The 21,835-nt window shown below is 36.3% G+C and overlaps 1 long non-coding RNA gene and 2 other non-coding genes across 4 annotated transcripts in view; 2 read left to right on the top strand and 1 right to left on the bottom strand.

Moving 5' to 3' along the window:
* Window positions 1-3,718: 3,718 nt before the first annotated feature.
* LOC107971704 (uncharacterized) overlaps window positions 3,719-21,835 on the bottom strand; it is a 51,864-nt gene continuing 33,747 nt past the window's right edge. Inside the window, exons 2-4 of one of the 2 annotated variants that reach the window (XR_008546289.2) lie at window positions 13,437-13,540; window positions 6,589-6,723; window positions 3,719-5,998 (exon numbers count right to left, since the gene is read on the bottom strand). This is a non-coding gene — a long non-coding RNA (uncharacterized LOC107971704). The remainder of the gene's footprint in view (window positions 5,999-6,588; window positions 6,724-13,436; window positions 13,541-21,835) is intronic. The other variant, XR_001714596.3, reaches the window with a different exon arrangement.
* On the top strand, window positions 7,549-7,652 carry LOC112208327 (U6 spliceosomal RNA). The gene has a single exon (XR_002942729.1). It is a non-coding gene; the product is annotated as a U6 spliceosomal RNA (small nuclear RNA).
* LOC112208316 (U6 spliceosomal RNA) lies at window positions 7,727-7,833 on the top strand. Its single transcript, XR_002942718.1, has one exon. It is a non-coding gene; the product is annotated as a U6 spliceosomal RNA (small nuclear RNA).

The following is a 21,835-nucleotide window of genomic DNA, read 5'->3' as shown; positions in this document are numbered from 1 at the left end:
TGGCTTTTAATATTCAATTTGTTGTTTTATTTTATAAATGATACCGTAGTGACTATTCTCATTTAGCCTCTTCTGAGCATCTTATTTCTCCGGAGAGATTCCTCACAAGTGGCATTATCTGGTGAGAAAACGTTATATGAGTGGGCTAATTTCCCTATCCCCTAATCAACATAAGTGTTAGTCTGTAGATTGTTTTCCAAATTGATATTTAAAAAGTAAGATGGCATTTTTATTTCTCATTGCTTTTATTAAATATTATTAACCTGTATACATATTGTCCTCCTTTTGCTGAGCACGTACATTTGGGGTGGGCAGAGGGCTCATCTTTTTAAAATTGATTTGTAAAATTACCAGCTTTCTCCAATGCAAGAAATAGAAATTCTATTCAATTTGGTTCAGAGAGGTTTTCTGTAGATGGTAGAAAAAGAGAAGTTGTTATTACAATGATACATTCAGTGCATTATCCTATTTCTTCACTGGCCACATATCAGAGCTTACGAGACTTCAAGAAGCCTCTCTCTCACAGTGTAAGAATCACTTTTTGTGTATGTCTTTCCATGTTTTTTCTCTGAAGATTAATTTTCTTGGCAAGTTTTTGTTCCTCCACCTACAATGATAATAATAACAACATTATAGTAGGAATACTTATATCATGGTTAAAAGTGTTGCTAGGCGGCCGGGCGTGGTGACTCACACCTGTAATCCCAGCACTTTGGGAGGCCGAGGCGGGCGGATCACGAGGTCAGGAGATCGAGATCATCCTGGCTAACACGGTGAAACCTCGTCTCTACTAAAAATACAAAAAAAATTAGCTGGGCGTGGCGGCGCCTGTAGTCCCAGCTACTCGGGAGTCTGAGGCAGGAGAATGGCGTGAACCTGGGAGGTGGAGCTTGCAGTGAGCCGAGATTGCGTCACTGCACTCCAGCCTGGGCGACAGAGGGAGACTCCGCTTAAAAAAAAAAAAAAAGCGTTGCTAGGCACATTTACATTCTTTTCATAAAGCAATTTATTTAATCCTCACAACTGTCCTATGAGGTAGGAACTATCAGGATCCCCAAAGATGAGGAAAATGAGGAATTAAGTATTTTATTTAAGGTTATACCAGTCATAAGCGGTAGAGATGAGATTCAAAACTAGGCAGTCTGGCTCCAGAATATTGCACTACAAACCAAATCTTCATCTCTTGTATGGTTAGGGTTGCCAAGATAGAAATTTTGGCTTCAATTCTGAATGGTCCTATAGCTTGTGAGTCCTTGAAGTTTTTTGCTTGGCTTAATCTCTAATTCTCAATTCCAAATTTCCACAAAAAGAGAATATGATTTTGGCTCAGCTTGATTCAGAAGCTGACACAAACTCAGTCGTCTGTGGTCAAGGGGATGAAATCATATGTTTCTTAGAGCTATAAATGACAGGTTGTGAGCAGTATTTTCTAATCCTGCAGTATTCCTTACTTTTTTTCACATAATGGCACACAAAGAAATTATAATATGATCTACGAGGGTAAAATATGAAACTGTTTGCAGTTGGCTACTTCAGACCCTGCTCAGTGTCCTAGGAAATCAATATCACAGTCTACTGGCAAACTCATCATTGACACATCAGAGCTGCAGAGTACACTGATTAGGAAAGTCTGCTCCAAGGATGTGGGGAGGATTAGGGAAAAAATTATTGCAACTATTAGTGTAAAATATGAATTCTCTATTAAATATGTAGCAAATATGTTTTCCAGGATTGTTATATGTTTTAAATTTACTTTGTATATTTATTCTTCATGTGGAAATTTTTATTTTAATGTTGCAAAACCTATTAGTCTTTCCCCACATAGATTAGAAGCTAAAGATCTTTCATTAGTTATCTAAATATTTTCTAATATGTTTAAGTTTTGATTATATATTTAATCTATTTCAATTTAAAATATATTTTGTAGTGATATATAAAGTAGTAATTTAATTGTATTTACCCCCAAAAATACCAGGCTGACAGTCCTGTCACCATTTCTTTAATCACAAATTTTAAATGTTATCTATTTTATATGGCAAAGTTGACAGAAATATAAATTTAATTATCTGTATTTTCATTTTCAATCCTGATTCGTTGATTCACCTACTTATTATGGCACCAAAAGCATACCTTTACATTTATTGTGGTTTTATAATATATTTTGATCTCTTAAAGTCAGTCTCTATCCATTAGTCTTCTTTTCTTCTAATATTTTCTGACAATTCTCATCCCTTTGTAGTTATAAGAAGTCACATAGTAATTTGGGGTAATTTCCTAAAATTACTCTACTTTATAATAAAATATAAGTTCATTTAACAAGGACAAACATCTTTAATATAGTGAGGATTGCCATAGAAAGATAAGATTTGTCTCTCCATTTACTCAATTCTTATTTTATATACTTCAATAAAGTGTGGTGATTTGGATAGTATATTATGGTTGGATTCATCTTTTACATTTATTTATTACTTTTTTTTGTTTTGATGGATTATCTGGCTATAGGCACAGATGATATTGCTCTGGTTTTATTATTGTCAAGGCTGGGAATAAGTGCTATGCTATCTCCTATAAAAGAATTTTGGCAAGTTCTTTCTGAATATTTGTGAATTATTTTGAATAGAATATGACATTTTTTCCATGAAATTATATGGGCTTGGAACTTTGGGGACTAGAAGATTAGTTACTTGGCAACTTTCTTAATTACTTTCATAATTACTGGCTGCTTCAGGATTTTTATCGAAAAAAATTTCTATAGTGCTTAGAAAATCATCCATGTCATCCAGATTTTGAAAAATATTAGCTTAATTATAAAGTACATGTCTAAATAGTTATTAAATTCATCAGCATTTGTTATTATAATTCCTTTTTAGTTATAATTTTGTAATTTTTTGTGTATTTTCACACACCCACCCACCCTTCATTATTTATTTATTTTATTTTACTTTTTTTTTTTTAGTCAGGCTATTTGGTGATGTATGAGCTTCAGTATGTGCTTCTTTTTTCTGCTAAAAATTTGCTATGGGATTTTGGGTTTTGTTTTTGAATAATATTTTTTATTTATAAAACTTGTTTCTCTTTTTTCTTTGTCTTATTTTAAATAGGTTTTATTTTGTCTTTGAATATAATGCCTTGATTCAATATTTTAACATTTATTTTTATTGCCTTTTAGTAGGAAAACTTTTATGCTTATTCTTCTACATACTATTTGGCCAAAGTCTTAGTTATAATAAGTATTGTGAACATTATCAACCTTCTGTAAATCACTGAGACGATTTCAGATTAGATTCAATAATTATTTAGATGTGTTTTTATCTAGTTGAAGTTTTTAGTTTTACTTTTACATTTTGATAGAATTCTTCTTAGAATGTATTAGGAATTTCTCTGTGAATTGATCCTTAGTAAATTTTTATAAATATCCCATAGCAGGTGATAAGCAGAATTTATTTTCTGTTGTACAATACAAAGTGCTCCTTCCCATTGATGAGGGACTTAGTGGGTTGAAATGTTTCCTAGCCTTTCCACAGCATACACTATCAAGTTGGGCACATATCAAAACAGCAACAATAGCAAAAAAGACTCAAAAAATTTAAATTAAAATAAAAAACCCAGCAAAGTGCTATATTCCCATACATGTTAGCAGTTTGGTTCTCAGCTTGAAAAACTAGGTAAGAGCAGAGTCATTTTGTACACTCAATTAATTTGTTTCAAAACGAAGTCTGTCAGTTTGTAAAATCCTTTATTTAAGTCAAACTAATTAGGTGACTTTTGTCACCTTAAAAAGAGAACCATAATGAGAAACAGCCACCATTACACTTTCTTGACTTGGAAGCCAGCTGAGGCATTTGAATCTCTCTTGCCATTTTAGAAACCCCAATGAAACTGGTCACCGTGAGCTGAAAATGAACTGATGCCATTATGCTTATTTCATATTAAGCCTGATCAACTTAATTGGCCCACGGGCAAATTTTTCTTTAGAATTTCTTTTTTTCCCTAGCAAACAGTATTCATTTTAAATTAACTCAAGTTCTCAGTATCTCTTTATTGGATGAATAGAACTACTTCTTAACTGATTTCCCTGGTTCCAGCCACACTTTCCCACAGTTCCCCTCAACAAAACAACTACAATGAGCCTTTTGACCAGAAGATAAACACTTTTTAAAGATACAAGCCTTTCAGTTTTGAAATTATTTATTACATCTGCCTAAAATGTTTTTTCCTCCTATGTTCATATGCCTAATTTCTTTATACCTCTGATGCCTTTGCTCAAATCTACCCTTTGCAATGAGACCCACTCTGACCTTTTAATACTACACCCTGCTCCCTGATGCTAGCATTTCCAATATTTTCTGCTTTATGTCATCACTTTTCTACAGCATATATTTCCTTCTAATGTATTATATGTATTCATGATTTATTGACTCACCCTCCTTGCTTAAATGTAAGCAGCAGGTCAGGGATGTTTATCACTTTTGTTCAGTGAGGAATCCCAAGCACTAGACCAGTTTCCTCCACATAGTATGCACTCAACAAATATTAGTTGAGTAATTAAACAATGGTAAGATTTTCAACTCATCTGGAAAAACACATTCTTAAAATTCAACAATAGGAAAAATAATCAAAACTCACTATCATAACTTAAAAGTCCAAACACGAACATTTAAGCATGTAAAAAAATCAGTGTTAAACAAACTTTAGTCTTATGAGACATGATGAAACACATTATACATTTATGTGCTGTCTCATGAGGGTGATGGCATGAGTCTCAGGCATGCTCCTCAGCCCTATCTGGGATTGAGCTGAGCACAGAGAAGTCCTAATACAGAAGTGCACTTAGTTGTACAGTTTTACACAAGTAGGCATTCATCAGCCTGGATTTAAAACAAACAAATATAAACACAGCAGAGCTACACATTTCCTAATCAAGGGAACATTTTAATCTATTCAAGTTTAGACATGGAGATTGCAGGTAAGCTTTTCTTCTGAGGTCTTCACAAAACCAAATTCACTCTGGTACACTGATACACAGATTATGTAACTCCAATGTGTTAAAATATGGCAAATGATGTATTTGAGAGTGTTATTCTAAAATTACAGACTGTCAAAAATATTAAAAAGAAGTGTGACTTAAATAATTACAAGCAGTTTTTTAATTGCCTGAAATAATAACAGACTTATATAATGATCTTTGCTGTCACGACAATAAGATGGGACTTTTAAGAACACCTTCCATCTCCATATCCTCAAAAGCTGGTTGTAAATTCAAGCAGTCATGCTTAACACTGTAACTGGTGCATTTGTACTTGTGGCATATTGGCCAAAAGTATAGACACCAACAATGTCCTTCCCTTACCCTTCAGATCTTTCTTTTGCTTTGACAAACATCCAATGGCCAGTATCTACATCTAGCTGCCTGGAGTCTTTTTTTCTAGATCCTAGGAAGGCCCTTTGCCTACAGGGGCAGATCACACCCAATGGTTCAGGAAGCTAAGTGTCCTAGCTCCCTCATTCTTGGAGTAATTCTGACTCATATGGTGTACATTTCCCAGAGTTTCCCTCATGGGATTAAGCTTTCTACTGGCTTAAAATAACATACCATTTATCTTCTGCCAGTACCGTTCAGGCATCACTTGCCCATTCCCCTTCAGATGTTTCCTGAACCTCTCTCTCTCTTTAAAAAAAAAAAAAAAGAAGTATTTTCACTCAAATCCTCCAGTTAACTAGCTAGTTAAAGTGCAGCTGGCATAAAACACCACTAGTAGTTGACTATGACATTGAATATTTTATGATTATTTTTCTGTGCAAATTTGACACATTATAATGACATTGTACATATTTTATTCATGTCAATGTGTTCGATATCTTCATTTTGCCCCTCTAGATAGAGTCCCACCCTTTTACACCTTGTTCTATCCTGCTCCTGGGACATGTTTGCGTGGAGTGCATTGATCGATAGGCTCCCTTAACCTCTGGCTTCTAAGCTGTCAGTCATGGGAGGAACCTGCAAAATATGACGAGTGAAAGGAGAATGGAGTCAGGGTAATTATTCCATTGGTGTCTTTCCTCTCTTCCACGTCACTATAGATTGGCTGTATTTCTCTTGCACATGCCACCTTCTTGTCAGGCTGTTCTATCCATGTACCTTATATAATATTCCCAGTTCTGGTGACCACTCCCTCCCATTCTTCAGACCTAGGAGGTGTAATGGCCCCTACTGTTACTAAGCCAGGATACAACACTATCTACTGTTTGTAGAGATGGAGAAATCAAAATTATAATAAATAATCCCTTAATTAAATGCTCCATTGTTTACTCAGTTGGAATATGCCTTCACTTCATGACAGGACTCTGACTTTTACAGTAAATAATAAATGCACATGATAAAAAAATCAACAAACTCAAACTAAACAGATGGTACAGAATTCTTATGTTCTTTCCAATTATCATTCCCTAGAGGTAAACATCTTCAACTGTTTCTCTCCAAATAATATATTGTTTTCCGTATGTGTTTTTGGTTAACCAATATCTAATAGTAACTATGGACTCCTTACTTTGAAATACAAAAGTTTAGCTCATCTACATTTCTAATACCTCTCTTCCCCATGCTCCAACAGTCTTGGCAAGTGATATTAGAATGTTCAGATCACCTTCTATCTTTAGGATAGGTAATAAAATGCAACTTCTTTTTCTTAATCCATCAACTTCTACAAAATGTGTCTTCAGTTCCTGCCACAGAAAATTAAAAAAAAAAATCAGTGGCCCCACATTCCCTTGCCTTTCTTTATTTTCCTCTCCACTTCCCGATTGTTTGTTAGCTCTAGCATGGATTGAATACTACCAGGTTAAATAATTGACTTTTTTTTTTTTTTTTCCAGAATTCAGACCTCCAATTACTCAAACAACTTTTGGGTTTTCCTGAAATTTCAATGCCTTGTTTACATTTTTCCACTTTAAAAAAAAGATACTATGCCTACACCATAGCACTAAGTTCATTCAGCTTTCAAATACGTAATTTGTTAAAGTGAACACAATTTCACTTTGTGTTTTGTTGTGAATTGCTGTCTAAGCCTACTGCACACCCTGTATTCTAAGCTTTCTTTTCATTTCTCTCCTCTTATAATTATACATTATTTTTTCTTTTTGATTATATGTTTAGATTATATTTTAATATTCCTAGGACATATTCTTAGTTATTTTTCTTGGTCAATAAGTGCATTTAAGGTAAATTTTATGATATCTTGCATGCAGAAAATTCTTAATTTTGTCCTTGTGGTTGTTACTCAGTTTAAATACAGAATGCTAGTTAAAATAATTTACTTTAAAAACCTTGAAGACAATACATTCAGTCTACTGTTTTGATTGAAGTTTTGCTAGAGTGAATATATTGCATTTTCTTTTTGTTCTGGCAGACTTTTTATTTCATTAATGCTTTAGTGTTCTTTTGATTTCTCTTTGATAATCACATACTTTTAATTTCTAAGAATTTTTCTTATTCTCCTATTGCTCCTTTTCATTTATCATTCTACGTTTCTTTAAAAATGCAATATGTGTGTTCACTTCAGCTGCACATATACTAAAATTGGAATGATACAGAGAAGATCAGCATGACCCCTGCACAAGATGGCATGTAAATTCTTGATGCATTCCATTTTCTTAAAAAAATGCAATATCTTCTTGTGTAGCTGTGAAGAGACTAAGTAGATTATTTTTTTAAAAAAACATATCTTTTGTGCTCACTTTGGTAGCATATATACTAAAATTGGAAGAATATAGAGAAGATTAGCATGGCCCCTGCACAAGGATGACATGCAAATTTGTGAAGCATTCCATATTTAAAATAATAATAATAAAACATATCTTTTAATGTGTGATTTATTCATTTTTTCAAGGTCTGTATTCTACTTCCTTGTCTTGGGCCTTTTCTGTTTTGCTGTTTCTGTTCCTTGCATACCTATTGCTCATTAGATATAAGTTCATAATTGTGAAGGAAGGATTAGATTGATTAAATTCTAGCAGGATTCCTCTTTTCCTACTAAAGTGCTTTCCCAACAGTCTTGTCATGAAAATGAGACTATTGACCTAAATTTAAATGTCTACTTGGGCATGTTATATGGATGGTCCCATGTACACTGGTTGGGCATGCCACGTGGAAGGTCCTATGTACACTCGTTGGGTATGTCATATAGTAGGATTCTCTGTATGCTGCCCAGGTATATCACATGGAAGAACCTATATTCTCTGATTGGCAATGTCATATGGAAGTTTCTATGTATGCTGATCAGGCATATCATATTGAAGTTTCCAAGTACAATGGTTGGGTATATCATATGTAGATTTTGTTTATCAATATGGGGAAGAAGTAGGTAAGCTGTGTTCTATAAAGCCAAAATTGAGGAGAGGTTTATTCTGTTGGATTGAAGCCAAAACCAGAAGTCCTAATCCTTCAGAGACATATCATTAAATTTCTTCAAAACAACAGCGGGACTTTCAGCTTCTGGTCTTATATATAAGAAACCTGAAAGTTATCATTTCATCCTAATAACAAATAAAAAGCTGAACAAACTAAAACTGAATACATTGTCTTAGATCCATCAGAGACATGAGGTCATAAGACAAATCCCTGTCCCCCAAATTAGAGAGACCAACAGGAAAATAGAGACAATCAAAACTTACTAAACCAGAAACCCTAGTGGAGACTTAAAAATGATACCCCAAAACATGCCTCTTTGGACTTCAAAGCACTTGGGGAATAGCAAATAAAGGAAGGGCTTTCTCTGAAGTTACCCACCCTGCCTAAAGACTGAATCTTTCAGGAAATATCCAATTGTTGTGATACCCTTCCTTAAATAGTTCATTAATCAGAGGAAATCAATGTATATTCCAGGAAGGAAGACTGATGTGGACACCACACTCAGAACCCAGATGAACTTTGTCTCAGGCTACTGTTTGTTCTTTAGGCCCATTCATTTCCCCTAAAAACAATTGATTCTTCTTCTAAAAATTGCCTATATCCCCCACTTTCCTCTGTCTTATGAAGATGATATATAAGCTTCAACCATCCGGTCCTTTGTTGAGTCTGATATTTTATGGGACTGCTGTTCACTGGCACATAGTAAATTTCTATGCCTTTTCTCCTATTAATCTGTCTATTGACAGTTTATTTCAGCCAACTAAATTATCAAAATTTCAGGGGAAAATTTGAGCTTCCCTATACTCATGAGCTGAAAATCTGTGGAAACCAGTGCCAGGCAGGAAGTCCTGAACTGTAGTTGACACACAGTTGGAGGCTCAGTATAGACAAGTCTGAGATATAAGAACTCCAGGGGTGCTCAGTCATTTTGGAGTCCCAGTCATTTGGGAGCTCCAGTGATTTTTTGAGTTTTACCTCCTGGAGTTCTACCAGGTTCCTACAGAATAGAGAACCCAGAAATAAAGCCAAATATGTATAGTTAACTGATCTTTGACAAAGCATACAAAAACATAAGTTGGGGAATGGGCATTCTATTTAATAAATGGTGCTGGGAAAACAGGCAAGCCTCACATAGGAGAATGAAATCGGATCCCTATCTCTCACCTTATACAAAAATCAACTCAAGATGGATCAAAGACTTTAATATACGACCCAAAACCAGGAAAATTCTACAAGACAAAGTTGAAAAAACTCCTCTAGACATTGGCCTATGTAAATATTTCATGACTTAGACCCCAAAAGCAAATGCAATGAAAACAAAACTAAATAAATGGGACCTAACTCAACTATAAAGCTTCTGCCCAGCAAAAGGAATAATCAGCAGAGTAAACAGACATCCCACAGAATGGGAGAAACTATTTGCAAACTACGCATCCAACAAAGGAGTAATATCCAAAATCTACAAGGAACTCAGACAAATCAGCAAGAAAAAAATAAATAATCCCATGAAAAAGTAGGCAAAGAACATGAACAGACATCTCTCAAAAGAAGCTATACAAATGGTCAACAATCATAAGAAAAAAGGATCAACATCATTAATCATCAGGAAAATGCAAATTAAAAGTACAGTGAGATGGCACTTTACTCCTTCAAGTATGGCCATTACTAAAAAGTCAAAAAACAATAGATGTTGGTATGGATGAGGGGAAAAAGCGCATACGTGGCTAGCAGGAATATAAATTAGTACAACCTCTACGGAAAACAGTATGAAGATTCTTTGAAGATCTAAATGTAGATTCACCATTTGATCCAGCAATCCCACTACTGGGTATCTACTCTCCCAAAAGGAAATCATTATATTAAAAAGAAATTTGCACATGTATGCTTATAGCAGCACAATTCACATTTGCAAAGATGTGGAACCAATCTAAGTGCCCATTGTCTAATGAATGGATAAACAAAACGTTATATATATACACCATGAAATACCACTCAGCATAAAAGGAACCAAATAATGTATTTTGCAGTATGTGGATGCAGCTGGAGGCCATTGTTCTATGTAAAGTAACGCAGGAGTAGAAAACCAAAAATTCTATTTTCTCACTTATAAGTGGGAGCTAAGCTATAAGTATGCAAAGGCATACACAGTGATATAATGAACTTTAGAGACTTGGAAGGGGGAGGGCGAAAGGAAGAGTACAGATAAAAAAATACATATTATATACAATGAACACTATGGCTGATGGGTGCACTGAAATCTCAGAATTTCCCACTATGTAATTCATCCATATAACAAGAAACCCCTTTTACCTCAAAGCTATTGAAATAAAAATTAAAGATATGTATGTGTATATATACATATATATTTATACACACACACAATAAAAAGATAAAGAGTCAGAAGATAAACAAAAGAACACCCAACTATATATTGTCTAAAATAAATCCATTTTAAATATAAAACACACATAGATTAAATGTTAATGGATGAAGAAAATTATACCAAGCTAAAAACATGAATTGAAAGAAAATAGGAGTAGCAATATTAATTTTAGTTACAGCAGACTTCAGAGCATGGACATTTATCAGGGATAAAAAAGAGCACTACATAATTATAAAGGGGTTAATTCTCCAAGAATATATAATAATTCTTAACATGTATGTGCCTAACAACAGAGTATTAAAATATGTGAAAGAAAACTAATAGATCTGTGAAGATAAATATATAAATACACTATCATAGTTGGAGACTTCAATACACTCCTATTAGAAAAGAACAGATCCAACAGACTCAAAATTAATAAAGACAGTGAAATTCAACAACACCATTCATCAACTGGACATGATGGACATCTACAGACAACTTTATGCAACAATAGGAGAATGCACATTATTCATAGGTTCACATGGGATATTCACCAACATAGACCGCATTCTGGGTCATAAAAACCATCAGAAAATTTAAAAGAATAGAAATCATACAATGTCTACTCTCAGACCGCAGTGGAATTAAACTAGAAATCAATAACAGAAAGATAGCTGGAAAATCCCTAATTCTTTGGAGATTAACCAACACTTCTAAATAACACATGGGTTCTCATTCTTATTAGATTAAGGGTTCACTTGTTACCCAGTTCTGATAATGAGACTTAAAGTTGAGACTCAGAGATAGCTCAGAATAAAGGGCTCTAACATTGCTTCTTTCTTATTTACATTAAATTGGTTAAAACGCTGCATGTGATTACAACTTTTTAGTTCTCTTTATGTGTGTAGCACAACTCTTAGCATATAATGAGATTTTGTTATTGCAATCCCTACAACTTCACAATATTACATTGATGTCTTTCTTTTCTGAAATATTAATAAAGGTATCCAATTTTATTTTTCCTATTGAATATGTTTATATATAATTAGACCACAGAAGAAAAAATACTGGCATATGTTCTCATTATTTTTTAATAAATATATATTTAAATATTTTTATCATTTCAATACACTCAAAATGTTGGCATTTCAAATAGATGTCAGCTTTCAAGTAACATACACTTATAATTACATTATTTTAAATAATGGTGATTTTTTTTTTCTAATTGGCTAATGTTTTAATTCAACAAACCTGTAGAAAACATTGTCCTTCAAAGAGCTTCATTCCTAACTAGAAAATATTTTGCCCTAAGGAATCAGAAAACAGCACAGAAAAAATGTCATAATCTTTCTCAGTAGCTGATATTCAGACAAAAAATGTCCTACATGTTTATATCATTTAGTTTACATCCAAGATTTTGACACTACAATGAAAATTACAATATTGAGAAAGTCAAAAGCATCTACATTTGAATAAAATCAAAGAGAAGGGAGGAAAGAAAAAAATAAGCAAACACACTCAGATCCTTAGCTCAGGTTTTTAAACAGCTTCATAGCATCAGTCCCTTCCACTCTAAACAGCAGCAGCAGTGGCAGCAATACAGACATTCAACTATGAAATGAGCATGATTTCCAGGTGGCCTTCTTCAATAAGAATAGCATTAAATGACTATTTAAATTTGCCAGGAAGTGAAACATTTCTCAAATAAGAAGCCTATACAATTGAAATTCTGTGCAGCACAGCTAAGGGAAGATTTGAAGCTGATACCTACCTACTACTACCACCATCAAGCGTTCCAACATTTTTTGAATGAGCAAACTAATGATAATGAAACTAATTTTACCACATCACCCTGGGAGAGGAAGATTTTCGATAAACTTTTGCTATAACAGCTAGGATATTCTGAAAGTATTTACCATTAAGAGATAAGCACAATGAGAAAGGTAGCTTTTAATACACAGCAGAGAATGTGCAAATAAAACCACTGATATAACAGAATCCCAGTATAATAGCGTTTGCAACAGTCAACTTTATAGTTAAGGTTACAACTCAATTTCATATCCCTGCTTTACTTGCTCATAAAAACTTGGTGGAAAGTTCTTCAACATTAAAACTTTTCATACTTGGTCTCCAAGTAAATATGAATGATAAACATGAAGGTTTTCCAATTTTAATAAAAGATTTTTTCTTTCCCTTTCTCCAAGGACAGTTCCTTCACACAAGTACTCCGACAAATAGCATGAACAAGGGGGAATTTAAAATGCATGAATTTCCTAATTAAACTTCAAACATTTATTATGGACCCTTTTCTCTTAAACAACACCTGAAGTTCAGGGAATTTAAAAACCTTCTGACAAAGCACTAGTCCTCTGGGAGGAAAAATACTGTCTAGGCTTCGAAAACCCATTCAATAACCTGAAACTTATTTAGATCTTAACTAGAGAAAATCTGAATGTGGTTATAGAAATTTTGGTGGCCTCAGATTATAGTAATATTCTATTAAAATTACATACAATTACATTTTTGCTAATAGATCTGCCCTGGAATTTTCCCCATTATATTGTGAATATGTTTTTAATTTACTGTATATTATAATTTTATTACAATTTTTAAAATTCTATTGATATATAATAGTTGTACAAAACACATGTGATATTTTAATACCTGTATATAATGTGTAATGATCAAAGCAGGGTAATAGGACTATCCATCACCTCCAACATTTATCTTTCCTTTGTATTGGGAACATTGCGATTCTTCTCTTCTAGCTATTTTGAAATATACAAAAAATTATTGTTAACTATGAATTCCCTCCTATACTATGGAATACTAGAACTTATTCCTTTCTATCAAACTGTGTTTTTATACCCTTTATCCAACTTTTCTTCCTCTCTCCTTCCCTTCCCATCTCATATTATCATTTGTAATTGATACATAATAATTGTATATATTTATGGGGCGCAGGGTGATATTTTGATGCATAAACACAATGTGATGTTTTAACACATTAAAAAACCTTCTTAGCTGGGGAGAGACTGCCTCTCCCTGGATTAAGCCAATTCTAAGAGATAGTAAAGGACCCAGCAGGAGTATGCCTTTGATAAACAAAATAACCACCAGAGCCATACCTTCCCTACCTGGCCCATCACCCCAAGAGGTAACAGTCCTCTGCCTTAATCATCCCAGGGCCAAGTAGCAGACAAGTAGGGGCCACCCCTATAGCCCAAAGCCTGCCAGTTATTCAAACAAGCCAATCCTAAATTATTCAACCTGCCCCACCTTGCCTTTCCTGCTGACCCCAACAAATGCAATGGCTGAAACCATCCTCTCACTCCTGTCTTCTGCCCTTTGACCACCCTGGAGTCTTTTCTGTGTGGCCCTGTGTGGCACGTTGTGCCTCCTTGTCTTCTAGGACCTGTGAGTATAATAAACTTCATTTTTTCCTGAACCTCTCCATTGTCTCCTCTTGTGGCCACACCTCACTGACCATCACATAAAAGAATACAAAACACCCTTCTTCCCAGATGTCACCTAATACTTTATTGGCAAGGATGCATCACTAAGTCTGACCAATAAATCAGACATGTAATATTTGACAATAAGATTTGTTTCCATTCCTTTTCATCTCACAACCTCCTTCAAAATCTTTCTGATATCTCAGGCAAATATCTAGCTCTGTTCCCATCAATAATATCTCTTTTAGAAATCGTGGACACCCCTCAAGACCTTCCTCTTCCTTGAAGGATTGCTTAACCTATCCAGTGGCACTAACCAAGAACCACAGCACACCTACCCAGAGGTGGTAGGAAATGTATGGAAATAGTACCTTGGGGAATAAGGTAGGGAAAGCATTGCTTGGCTTTTGTGGGTAGGAGCTAAAGATGCTTATCAATTATCTGGCAACATTCTGCAATGATACAAAATGAATTCTATGGTTCAAAATGTCAGCAGCACCTTGTTGAGAAATAATAGTGTACGTGATCTCTCACTTCAAGAAATTGGTCATCTAGGAAATCATTCATATTAGGCCTGCCCAGTCCTAGATGTCCTAGCAAACTAGAGCTATAGAAACATATTATGTAATTCACATCAGAAAATGGATACAATTGTTCCAATTCTTGAATAGATCTTGAGAAAATAACCTCTCCCTCGAGTGTGGAACCCAGAAATGGTCATTTGAGATTTAAATATTCTGTTTCTAAAGGACTTTGAACATTCATAGATAAAATGAAGTCAGAAATACAAATCCCCACACTCCAGGTCTTTATTATCTAGACTGACAGAGCATAAAAGTGGTGGTGGTTGGGGGTGATATGGGGAAGGTGGTATAGGCACTGCAGCAATCTAGAAAAAGATGACTCAATACTATTCAAACATCAAAACCACAGGAAAGGTAAAGAGAATGTCCTTTAAGACTACAGACTTTCATATCTGACATTCCCAGGTCCAAGTCTTCTGTTTTATTGCTTAATATGAATGACATTAGGTAATTGCTTCTAGAGGTTGGGACTTCTAATAGATAAAGTACAAGTAAAAATGTGGAAAGAAAGAACTAAAGACCAGTTTAGAATCTATCATCCTGAGTAAAGCAGCAGCATTAGGAAACAATAATAGGTAATATTTATTGAATGTTTATTCTTCATGAGGTGCTAATACATGTATTCACTTCATCCTTACAACTCTAAGAGGTTTTATGACCCATTTTGGCCACAAAGATTATGAAGGTTAGACAGGTGACATCACTTGAACAAGATCACAGTAGCTTGTACATGGAAGAGTTAGGGCTTGAACCTAGGGCTTCTTTACTTGAAATCAAAAACTCTTAGACACTACTCTAACCTTCCTTCTCAGATAGCATCATGAAAGGTGAAGTATTATGGTGGTAAAGACACAAAAGCAACCCCAGGACATCAAGACAGCCTCCTTGGACTTCCACTTTGCTAGGGAGAATAAGTAGCATTTGAAAGCAATGATGCTGCCAAGATTTGCTAAAAGCTATGCCAGGCAGAAAGCCAGTGGAAAGGTGGCAATCTTATCACTGGCACAGCACAGAGAAGGAGCTTGAACAAAGTCTCTGTGACAGGCATGGAAATGTGCCACTCAGCTCTTCCAAGTGGAAGCATAACTGACAGGAGGCCCCAGCAGCTGCCTTTCTGACTTCACTATTGTATTCACACCCATGAGCTCTTCCCAGCTAATGCCTAAGAGCTTCAGGAACACCAGTGCAGAGGAGACATGGGACTCCTCTGGCAAGCCACCTTGGCTTGTGGAATTCCAGTTGGCCTGGCTGACACTTACTTAGAACCGTGCTGCAGTCTGAGACTTTTCCTGCCCAAGCCTCCTTCCTTCTGTCTCTCCTTCAATGGGATCAGACCTGCATTAAGAATGTGGCTTGAAGGTTCTCTCCACCCTCTTCAGCACCTTCCCATTTCTTCTTCACAGATGTTTTCTCTAATACATTTATTTCATGTGTAACCCCATATTGGGGTCTGCTTCTTCTTGGAGGATACAAACTAACAGTCACAGATTATTCATGACCCCTCTTTAGATGGCTTCTTCAATCTCAAAAAGCAACAGAAAAGATGTGATTTCCTTTGTCGTGATGATCAATGGCTATGTCTCCCCGAAAACTTACTAACCTCAGGCAGCTGGGGTTACTAAAGTAAATGGAAAATTATGAAAAGGAAAGAAAATGGAGATAAGTAAGGTAAGAATCGCAGCATAAATCAAAGGACAATAAAATAATTAAATTAATATTTTTATCAGCACAAAGCATAACTGATTCCACAAAAGAGACTTGATGATATGGAAGATCCGTTGAAGAGCTCTCTCTAAGAAAGAGAGTCAAAATCCATGAAAGAGCATATCGCAAACTGAAGGACAGAGACCCAAGAGCCAACATGTTTAGTGATATGTGATCCAGAAGAAAAAGCCGGAACTAATAAATAACAAAGATAAAATAGAGCAAAATATTCCTGAGCTGAGGAAAGAACTAGTTGTACAGAAGAAAATGTTTCCCAAGCTACAGGATAAATTGATAAAAGAGTAGCCCAATTGCTCTAATTTTTCAGTCTAGTCTTTATCTTCCAAGCAACAGAATATTTTTACATTTCTGGAGACTTTTCTCTGCTTGATCCTCCTTACATCCTTAAAGTGGGGTTCAGACAGTTTTTGTCAAATATTATATGAGTTATAGGAAAACCAGCATCACAGCTCTGTGGATTCATTCTTTACCCACGTTAAGAGGGGCAAACTGATGTTAGTTACCAAAGTGCTCTCTCCTGCCCATCAACTATCTCAAATGCTGTTCTTTCAACCTGCTGACAGTCTGTTTTACCCATTAGACCTGTTGTGAACTGAACAGAAACACTGCAGTCAGACAACATATGAGCATGAGTTATTATGAGGGTTCTCCCTAGGATTTATATTTGTTCTCTACTGATTACCTCTGACCGACAACCCCCACAGTTAGGACTGAAATATGCTTGGAACATTTGCATCAGTTCAGGTTTCGGTCACAAGAGTAGGCGAGGAGATAAAGGGGAGGGAGGCACTAGAGGGACTAGTAAGGCACTACTGTCTTGAGAGAGCTCTCTATTTGCTCCTTTTTTTCCCCTTTTTTCTTGTTTATGCAACCTAAAGGTACCTACATCACTTCTCTACCAGGCACAATTGATATTTTGTTGTTGTTGTTGTTTTGTTTATGATACAGAACCTTGCTCTGTTGCCCAGGCTGGAGTGCAGTGGCATGGTCTCGGCTCACTGCAACCTCTGCCTCCCAGGCTCGAGCAATTCTCCTGCCTCAGCCTCCCGACTAGCTGGGATTACAGGCACCCGCCACTGCGCCCGGCTAATTTTTGTATTTTTATTAGAGACAGGGTTTCACCATGTTAGCCAGGCTGGTCTCAAACTCCTGACCTCAGGTGATCTGCCCGCTTCGGCCTCCCAAAGTGCTGGGATTACAGGCGTGAGCCACTGCACAACTGATATTTTAAAGAGCTCGCTATATAAAGATTTCACTTCATGTAGCATGCCTTACCTTTGAGGGATACAATGGAGTGATTGCTTTGCTCAGCCACTGTTTGTGTGCAATTTAATGAGGTTTTCCTTTCTTCCTTTAAACATATAGAGATGGGGTCTTGCTATACTGCCCAGGCTTGTCTTGAACTCCTGGCCTCAAGTGCTCCTCCTACCTCACCCTCAATATATGAGTGTATCAAGCAAGTGTCTTACTTGCAAACTAATAGAAGCTAGCTGATTAAGCATAAATGAAGTTGAGAAGTTTAAGTTGACGTAACTATGGGAAGGGCTAGAGAACCAAGTTTAAGAATAGTCTTCCGTTCGTCAACTCTCGCCTCCCTAAAAGGCCACTAGAAAAACCTGTGGATCATGGAAAGCTAAACCAATTAAATCTACATAAGCAAAGGATAAGACAACCTTGAAAAATACTTATTTCAGAAGGGGGAAATCAGGGCAGATAGTTGTAGGGTATTTCAAACCCAGGCTGAATGATTTTCATGCCATTGTTTCAGGAGTGGAATTTCTTGGAATTGGGTATGGCTTATGAAATAATAGCTTTGGATTGGTAGTCACAGTGAGGTGAGAAGGTTCTTGAAGAAGGAAACTATGATATATCCATACAATGGAAAATTATTCAGTCTTAAAAAGGTAAGAAATCCTGCTCTGCTGAGGTTATTGGTGCACCAAAATCTCAGAAATCACCACTAAAGAACTCATTCATGTAACCAAACACCACCTGTTCCCCAAAAACCTATTGAAATAAAAAAAAAAGAAATTAAGAAATCATATCAGGGCTAGGTAATTAAGATTAAAAATTGTGCAACTACAAAATATGCATTGTGATATAGAATAAATAAGCCAAAAAAATTTTTTTAAAAAGAAATCCTGGCTGGGCGTGGTGGCTCATGTCTGTAATCCCAGCACCTTGGGAGACCGTGGAGGGTAGATCACGTGAGGTCAGGAGTTCGAGACCAGCCTGGCCAAAATGGTGAAACCCTGTCTCTACTAAAAATACAAAAAAAAAAAAAAAAAAAAAAAAATCAAGCAAGCATGGTGGCGGGTACCTGTAATCCCAGCTACTTGGGAGGCTGAGACAGGAGAATCACTTGAACCCGGGAGGCGGAGGTTGCAGCGAACCGAGATCGCACCATTGCACTCCAGCCTGGGCAACAAGAGTGAAACTGCCTCAAAAAAGAAAAAAAATAAATAAAAAAGAAATCCTGCCATCTGCAACAAGATGGATGGAAACGGGAGACATTATACTAAGTGAAATAAGCCAGTCACAGAAGGACAAATACTATATTATATTACTTACATGTAGAATTAAAACAGTCAAACATATAGAAGCAGAGAGAAGAATGGTGGTTACTAGGGGTTAGGGGAGAGGGAGAAATGGGGGAGATGATGGTTAAAGGGCATAAAGCTTCTGTTTTGTAAGATAAATATCATGAAGATAGATCCTATTGTCTGTGTGTATGTGCATTTTTAACAGACAATAATAATAACAATAGTTGTTATAATTATTATTATGATAGAGGAGGCAGAAGGAAACTTTGGGAAGTGGTGGGTATGTTTAAGGCCTTGATGGTAGTGATGGTTTCACAGGTGTATACTTCTCTCCAAACTCATTGATTTGTGAACATTCATTAAGTAAAATTTTTCATGTCTCAATCAAATCTCAATAAACGGAGGCCGAGGTGGACAGATCACGAGGTCAGGAGATCAAGACCATCCTGGTTAACGTGGTGAAACTCTGTCTCTACTAAAATTACAAAAAAATTAGCTGGGTGCAGTGGCATGCACCTGTAGTCCCAGCTACTCGGGAGTCTGAGGCAGGAGAATCTGCTTGAACCCAGGAGGCAGAAGTTGCAGTGAGCCGAGATCGTGCCACTGCACTCCAGGCTGAGTGACAGAGCAAGACACCCTCTCAAAAAAAAAAAAAAAAAAAAAAAGAGAGAGAGAAGGATATTGAAAAGAGAGTACATTGATAAGAATTGTGGCTGAAAAATAATGCGTCTAGCAGAAAAATTATGCATCCAGGATATAGGGGAAAATGGTCTTGGGGGGATAAATTGTTTCCATCACATGAAGTGACTCAAAACTGTATTCCTGGATGGTGTGAGCCCTTAGTGATTCTGATATTTGAGTAATTTTTCATTACTTTTGACCAATGAACACAACTAAGCTAGAAGGTTTCCTCAGAAGTGCCCCTGGGGTCAAGACACACTATTTCCTGCCTTCACTATGTGTCATCAATGTGTTTTGTCCATTGACAATCAGGCGCATTCAAACATGCCAGTCAGTTTTCTAAACTCTTTTTCACCCTGTGAATTATGTAGAATAAGAAACTCAAAGAATTCAGGTGGTAACCTCCATCTCCCAATTAATTTTTTTAATAATGAAAACCTTCCTGTCTCAGGGACCACATAGCTAAGTCAGCAGAGCTGAGTAGCTGGAATTAGAAATCAAAATTTTATAACTGAGTTACTTAATGCGATAGTGAAGGAAACATGTCCACTTTCATTTTGTGTTACAATGGACTGCCTCTTTTGTACTCTTGATTTCTATATAAAAATATTAAATAAACACATATTAAAATATTAAATAAACAAACAAAATAATCACACGCTTAGCCTCTAGTCTCACCTGATAAATCCTCCCACAAAGTGGAGTGAATGGGTCCGTAATCTGTTTCTTTTCCCCTTCCCCCCTCTCCTCAAGCCAGTGAGCAAAGGCAACCCAGCTAAATGTTTTTCTAGAGGCTGTCTTAACTCCTAGGCCAGTAGGTATGGAGTTAAAAGGCCTGTTATGTTTGGATGTTTGGCTTTCACTATAATATGTGTCCTCCAAGCTGTATTTATCAGTCATAGGAATGACATGTTCCACTTGATCTGCAAATAGCATCTCCACTCTTCCACTTACCCATTTGGTGGGTTCTACCATAGACTGTACCCACTTAGTCAAAGCCACCCTCATCTTTTGTCTTGATTATCATGAAGTCCTCCCCTGGCCATGTACCCCACAACCTCTACTTGCCTCCAGGAATCTCTTCTTCACATTCAGCCAGAGAGAACCTTTAAAAACAAGTCAGATCATAAATTCCTCTGTTCAAAAGTTCCTAGTGACTTCAGAGCGCTGTATCATCAAGGTCTGATCCCCACCTATATCTCTTTCATATCTTACCTACTTTCTTTGCTCTGTGCATCAGCCATGCTAGCTTCTTTGCTCTTTCTGGAACATCCTAAACACTCCATTAAGTCTCCTTCATTTGCTGTTCCTTTTGCCTGGAGTTTCTTTCCTACACATAACCACATGGCTATCTGTCCTGTTTCCTTCAAGTCATTCCTTGCATGTCACCTTAACAGTGAGACTTACTCAGACAGAGCTGTATTAGCTAACACCTTCCTCATCTCATCTAAGCATTTTTCAACTTTTGAAACAGTCAATTTCCATGTGTTAAAATTCTGGTTTCTCCCATTAAAATTAAAACTTGCTAAGAACAAGAGTGGATTTGTTCACTCTTATATTCCTAGGACGGGAAAAATGCCTGGCATATTGTAAATGCTCAATGAACATCGTTTGAAGAAATGAAAACCAAACTATGTCAGACTGGAAAACTGTCGAGGGTGACTGACAGGAACATTGAGGAATTTCTGCAAGATAGAGCCTGCATGGTGACCAGCACACAAGAATTGCCTGCAGATCACATGTCATTGTAAATAAAGGGAAAGCCCTGATTCCCCCGGACTGTTCCTCTGAATAACCCACTACAGAATGTCAGGTGCTTGCAATTTAACTGGCTTTCTGTCAAGGAAGCACTTGCCACATTCTCTCTCAATTGGCACGGGACTCAGGCAGGGAGGAGGGTAGCTGTTTACTGACTCCTTTGAATCTCAACACCCCTATAAGACAGACTCCAACTTTACAAAGGGTTGTCTTCTATCTGGCACTGTAACTGAGTCTTCTGTATGCCTTTCTACCCATATGTTAGGGTCATTTTGATTAGCTACAGTAAATAAATAATGAGATACAGATAAACTAAG

The sequence above is a fragment of the Pan troglodytes genome, chromosome 12, assembly GCF_028858775.2.
Source record: "Pan troglodytes isolate AG18354 chromosome 12, NHGRI_mPanTro3-v2.0_pri, whole genome shotgun sequence".
In the NCBI taxonomy this organism is placed as follows: domain Eukaryota; kingdom Metazoa; phylum Chordata; class Mammalia; order Primates; family Hominidae; genus Pan; species Pan troglodytes.
The sequence above is the reverse complement of the archived record's forward strand: the minus strand, read 5'-3'. Positions and strand labels throughout refer to the sequence as shown.